This window comes from Carettochelys insculpta, chromosome 22 (genome assembly GCF_033958435.1).
Source record: "Carettochelys insculpta isolate YL-2023 chromosome 22, ASM3395843v1, whole genome shotgun sequence".
NCBI lineage: Eukaryota > Metazoa > Chordata > Testudines > Carettochelyidae > Carettochelys > Carettochelys insculpta.
This window is the reverse complement of record NC_134158.1, coordinates 1,089,665-1,096,329: the sequence shown is the minus strand read 5'-3', so window position 1 is coordinate 1,096,329 and position 6,665 is coordinate 1,089,665. Positions and strand designations below refer to the sequence as shown.

At 53.7% G+C, this 6,665-nt stretch overlaps 1 pseudogene; it reads right to left on the bottom strand.

The window, feature by feature from the left end:
- Nucleotides 1-3,683: 3,683 nt before the first annotated feature.
- On the bottom strand, nucleotides 3,684-3,859 carry LOC142025327 (U2 spliceosomal RNA; annotated as a pseudogene).
- Nucleotides 3,860-6,665: the final 2,806 nt, after the last annotated feature.

The following is a 6,665-nucleotide window of genomic DNA, read 5'->3' as shown; positions in this document are numbered from 1 at the left end:
TTGATTGATGGCAGACCCCGGAAACTACTCAGGGCTTTGCAGCAGGGCACCTGGCTCACACCAGACTGGGGGGTGCCGGGGGGGGGGGGGTGGATGCATTGTGGGCGGGGGTCTGGATCAGGCAAGGCTGGAAGGCGGTGGAGGGGCTCTGGGTCAGATCACGCTGGGGCGGGGGGCGGGGTGGGGCGGGAAATGTCTGGGTCACACCAGGTGCTGGGAGGGTCTGGTCAGCCCGGGCGGCTGCTTCGGTGGCTTCAGCTCCCTGCCGGCAGTGACCACCTGCCGCCGCCAGGGGGCGCGCTAAAGCCGCCCGCGGCCGCGGGATCCCCCGAGCCGAGGTTCGAGCCCCGCGCCCTCCGCCGCTGCCGCGCTGGGGCCGCCCCTGCAGCTCCCGCGCGCCTGGGGGAGCGGGACGCGAAGGGGACGTGCCCCGCCCCGCCCCGCCCCGCCCGGCTGCTGCTCCGGGAGTAACGGGGCTCCCCGGCCAGCCCCTCCCGGGGCGCTGAGCTCACGGGGCGTTGGCCGCTGTGCGGGGAGCTCGGCGCTGGGCTGTGCCGGGGCCGGGCCTCCTGGCGGGGGCGAGGAGCTGGGGCTGCTCCCGGGGGTGGGGGAAACGTGGCGCCGCTTAGCCCCGCTGGGGGTGAACGCTGCTCTCGGAGGTCACCTGGGGCGACGTCCCCTGCAAGCAGGGCGCTGCGGGACCCAACTGGCCCGAGCCTGCCGCTGTCAGGGGAAAGGCGCCCCAGCCTGGCAGGGACCTGCTGCAGCTGGGGAACCCCCCGGCCCAGGGGAGCCCCCGCCAGCCCCAGACCCACTGAGGGCAGGGGAGGGAAGCCGATCTCCCAGCCCAGCCCCACGTGGCGCCTCCCCCTGCCTCAGCCTGGGGGCTGTGTTGGGGGGAGAGCTGGGGTGGGGTCCTCTCTGCTGTAGCCCGGAGCCAGCCGGCACCCGAAGCCCTTCAGACCTGGCTCCACCCCAGAGCCCGCACGCCCAGGCAGCACCCTCACCCCCAACCCTCTGCACCAGCCCTGAGCCCCCCTCCCACACGCCGAACCCCTTGACCTCACCCCCCCCCCGCGCTTTGTCAGACTACTGATATGGAGGGGACGTGTCACATTTCCCATGAGGGGTGCACGGAACAAATTCATTCCACAGGTGCCTGGGAAAAGTTAACGGGAAGGCTGAGTCTGAGCCCGGGTTTTACAGAGGAAGCACCAACTCAGCTGGGCCAACATCCCAGCATTATTCCCAAGGGGTGACCAACAGCTGGGGGGAGCGGGGGCGGGGAGGGGGACAAGCAGGAGCAGAGCGCATGAGAGAGGGGACTTGCATTTCGCTCAGGGTTAATACCCCCTTGGGACTGCCCTGCAGTGCCCTGTAAGAAAAACAAGTCCTGGGGCACCTCAGAGACTAACATTCTGGAGCATAAGCTCTCGTGGGCAAAGCCCCCCTTCATCCCAGAGTGCGCCAGCCTTTCTAGGTGGCAATGCGCCCACTGCTCACCTTTTCCCTCTCACTCTACAGGCTCGTCTTCTATTGGCCCAGCCTGCTACTGCTGACTGAGGACTGTTTCTCACCGCCTCTCTCCTTCTCTAGAGTTGCCCACTGCTCACCTTGTAATGATCTGCAGCACGAAGGGTCTGTCCTGATCGCTTCCTGGAACGTCTGGTGACAGTCTCGCATACGTACAGCATCCATTCTCACTCACACAACAAGGAGCTTTCATTAGCACAGATACAATCAGTACTGAGACTGAACAGCAAGTTAATTTCAAAACCATCACACTGAATTCAATGTCAGATACAGGTGAACATTACACAGAACTGAAAGAGTTTTATACTACAGGGGTGCAGCTTGCTTGCTTTTAGGCCCTTTTAGGCCCCATGGAAAAACTGCCAACTGTCTTCAGTTGCGTCTCCTCTTTGTCTTAAACCTGCACAATCAAAAAGTTTCAATCTGTTCTTAATGGTTAACCAAACCAGGTCTGGCCAGGGGGGCTGGAACAATTTTTATCATGGGAGTGCTGATGAAGGGGACTTGCAGCCCTCTGCTTTCACCAGCCCTGGAGGCCTGCTGACCTAGAGCAGACCTGCCTCTTACAAACACACGGATTCTTTTCTCTGCAAAAAAAAGAGCAGTCTATGAGCATTTTAAAGGCTAACAAAATAATTTATTAAGGGGTGAGCTTTTCTGGAATAGACCTACATCTTCAGACCATAAGACTCAATATTTAAGGCACAGACAAGCAAAAGTAGTCATCAAGGTTGACAAATCGGAATCAAAGTGGGCACATCAGAAGAGCGGTAGGAAGGGGAGAAATCCAGAGTCACATCAAACAAAGTGGCTATGTCTACACTAGCCCAAAACTTCAAAGTGTCCATGCAAATCGCCATTTTGAAGATTACGAATGAGACTCTCTTTAGAATGCGGGGGGCGGGGTGGGGGGCAGCACTTGGAAATTGCAGCGGCTCGCGCTGCGCAGCTGGTCCAGATGTGGAAATCCCCTTATTTTAATTTGCTGATAGGAATAAGGGGATTTCGAAGTTGCCGGGGTTCTTTTGAAAAGGACCTCCATCTAGACCGGCGCTGCAATTCCAAAGTGCCCCAGCCGCACACTTGCTCATGAGGTGCTAAATATGCATTTAACTGCTTTTACAGATGATAAATAGCAAAACAAAAAGCAGTCAAGTAGCACTTTAAAGACTAGCAAAATGGTTTATTAGGTGAGCTTTCCTGGGACAGACCCACTTCTTCAGACCATAGCCAGACCAGAACAGACTCAAGATTTAAGGCACAGAGAACCAAAACGGTAAGCAAGGAGGACAAATCGGAAAAAGATAATCAAGGGGAGCAAATCAGAGAGCGGAGGGGTGGGGTGGGGGGGGGAAGGTCAAGAATTAGATTGAGCCAAGTATGCAGACAAGCCCCTATAGTGACTCAGAAAGTTCCCATCATGATTGAAACCATGTGTTAATGTGCCGAATTTGAATAGAAAAGCCAGTTCAGATGTTTCTCTTTCCAAAGCGGAGCAAGAATTGCTTTTCTGCAACACACATCCCTTGAGGTCATCGACAGAATGCCCCGTTCCATGAAAAGGTTGACTAACTGGTTTGTGGATCTGGAGCGTTTTGATGTCTGTTTTGTGCCCATTGACCCTTTGTCTAAGGGAGTTAGAAGTCCGCCCAATGTACGAAGCACCTGGGCACTGTTGGCATATATGATGTTAGTAGAGGAGCATGAGAAAGTGCCTGTGATTCTGTGAGTAACCTGATAAGGTCCAGTGAGGGTATTTCCAGAGAAGAGATGTGGAGAAAGCGAGCAGCGGGCTTTGTTGCAGGGAAAGGTTCCAGGACCGCTATTCCTGGGCTTATAGACTGTGGCTGTTAGTGAGAAACCTCGTAAGGTTGGGAGATTGTCTGAAACAACAAACAGGCATGTCACCCAGGAGCTTCTATCATTATTCCAAATGTTAAACACGTATTTCAGCGCTTCCTGAGTAATGCTTAAAGTAGCCATTTATATAGTAATCTGAAAGATCACAGCAAATAAAAACACAACCTAGAAGCAAAACCGTAAATGATTCTTTGAATAAGTTTACATATTAAGAACCCTGTTTTTGGTTCAGAAAAACGAGATCTTCACACTCAAAATCTATTTTTTCACCAAATGCATTTCCCTCAGAAGGGAAGTGCACCGCTCCTGGAAGCACTGCAATACCAGGTCGATGCATGGAGTGGATGGAGCAAGCCCCTATTCCATGTCCCTCTTCCAAAAATCCATTTAATATAGAGTTCTCAGATAGAGAACATATCAGATATTAAACTGATAAGAACAGATTAAATGAGTTTTATTGAGGGAATGTTTCAAATACAGCAAGGAGCTTAACAAATTCACATACACAGGGATATATCATCTGAGAAACTAGAACAGGTTATGGAGCGTAATATACAGTAAACAGTATCTTAGTACTTACATAAGAAACCCAACTAGTCTCAGATAGACAACAAAACACAGTTACAAACAAGAGATAATATAAAATATCGGCCTTTTAACCAATCCCTACCCTGACAAGAAAAAGGGGAAAATACTTTAAAGTCGCAGACAATATAAGATATTGGCCTTTGGATCCATCCCCATCCCTAGGGGAAAATCCAAAAGGGGAGTATTTTACAGATACTAGACAATAAACAATATCGGCTTATCGGCCAGTCCCTGAGAAAAAAGAAGTCTTTGAACATAAAACTCCCCGACCCATTAAGTACCAGGGAGAATAAAAAAAAAAAAAAAAAAAAAAAAAAAAATTAAATAAATAAATTACAATAGGAGAAAAAAAAATAAAAATAGATAAAATTAGGAGAAAAAAGGAAAACACAAAGGCGCTTGGTAATCAGCTGTCAGTATATTGGCGATGGCCCGTGATATGCTCTGTGTAGATGTCCCTGGACCACCTAATGGCATCGGACACCATCAGCCTGCGCATCATTCGAGCATAATAGCGACTGACCTCGCAGGCTTCCAGGACCTCATCATTCAGGGGGTCCCAGGCACCCAATGCCCCCACGAGCAACGCATGGACCTCCACCGAGTAGCCCCGGGACCGCAAGGTGTCCGCCCACGGGGCATACTTTCGCAGTTTCTTGGCCCGGGCATCGCGGAAGGCCGCCATGCGGTTCTCAAAGGGCACCGTAATGTCCACGATGAGGATCTTCTTAGACCGCTCGTCCGTCACGACGATGTCCGGCCGCAGAGGGCTGTCAGTGCCAGGGATGGAAGAATCCACGGTAACGGATCCAAGGGTCGGAGGTAGCGCTTTCACCAACCGGTCTTGGATGGCGTTATGGCGGCGCTGCCAAGCCGCCGAATGCACCATGCAGCCACAGAGGACGTGGGGAAGAGTCTCCAGCGGATATCCGCAACGCGTGCACCTTTTATCGCGGGTCCCGTGGCGGACAGCGCCGTTGAGCGGGACGCAATTAAGGCGCGCTCGGTGGATGAAGCGCCAGTCCGCAAAACGGGTAAAGTTGCCAGCCCGGAGGAAGTGGTTACTGGCATCCCAGCAGCTGGTCACGTCAAACACCTTCCCCTGATCAGGTTTCTTCCGCAGGGCCTCGGCATATTGGTGGCGAATGGTGCTCTTTAGCAGGCGCTCCAGCAGGGTCCGGGCGGACGGGGTGACGATGGTATGTCCCTCGGTGGCAATGCGGGGAATCAGGATGCCCAGTTCCCGTCGTTCCTCGCTCCACACCCAACGGCAGCCGATCCTCTTGCCCAGGCGACGGGAGGCGTTACGGGCACGCGACCAGAGAGATGACAGGTCGCGTCCGTCCCTCCCGAACTCGCCTTCGAGGGAGCCACTCAGGTAGGTGGCCAGGTCTTGAGCAGTGGGACCTCTGCCGATCCTTCTCTGTGTCGTGGCCCTCAGGGCATTCTCCGCAACGGTCCGCACTCTCGGGTCCGGACAGGTCAGGAGACGAAAGGCATGGGTAATCGATGCCACATCGCACAGGTCCCCCATCCGCGGGACGTTAGCGCCTCCTTGCCGGTTGGAGATGTAAATAATGTCCGTGGCAGCCCTCGGGGGGAGATACATCCACTTCCGGACCAGGTGACGGATGGTCTTGTCTGCTTTATTCAAGGGGACCTTGGCGACCGCAGAACCACAGAGGGTAAAGCAGATGCGTGGGATGAGGAATGAGTTGAGTGCATCGATCTTCTACCATGGTGTGAGGAGGGAGTCATCGAAGCGTTGGGCGTCCTTCAAAATCCCACAGAAGGTGCCCTCAGGCATGCCCTGGATCCGGACCCCCGTTGGCGTGCCCAGGTGTTGGTAAAACTGGCCCTCCTCCAGGGGGATCATGGGCTGGCCCTGTACAGAGAACACGGTGGGCCCAGCGAGTGTCTTCAGGCTGCCGTCGACATGGAGGGAGGCGCATACTACACTTGATCTAAGCCCGCAAAAGGCCGAGAAGCGATACCATTTTCAAACAATTTTACACAGCCCACCCATCTGGACACTTTTCGATGGCATGACGACTCACCCGAATGCAACACACGTGAGCATTGCAACAAGATCTTTACAGATCGGCAAGTACACCTGCTCTCTTCATCCTGCAGCTCCTTTCTAGCTGGTCAAAGCAAAACCTCTCCCACCAGATAATTCAGCTTTAAAATGACTTATTCCACCAGACCTGCGAGCTGCCTTTGTGGTGGCTGTTTCGCTCCCTAAGCGATCACCTAATCTGCATGAAGCCTGTCCCCTCGCTGCAGCATGCTGACGCCATCGAGCTGTTAACCCTGGATGGACTGCAGAACCAAAACAAAAAGCAGTCAAGTAGCACTGTAAAGACTAGCAAAAGAATTTGGAAACCTTCTGTTCATGCCACATGCCTGCCAGAAGGGCCGGCTTCAGCTCTTGTGGGGTTTTCCTGTCAAGGATACAACCAACCAGCTCGAGCCCCCACCCAGTGGCCTGGGACAATTTACCCCCATGCGGGGTGCCTGGAAGGCGGTTCTCCCCCCTCGCAAGCACAGAGTCTGAGATAGAAATGGCTTCTTTAAGGACCATTACCTACCCCAAGGTTACAGTGACAGATGCAGTATATCTAAGCAAAGAAGAGACAAACCCCCTTTACCCAGCTACCATCCCCATATGCGGTAGAACCCAG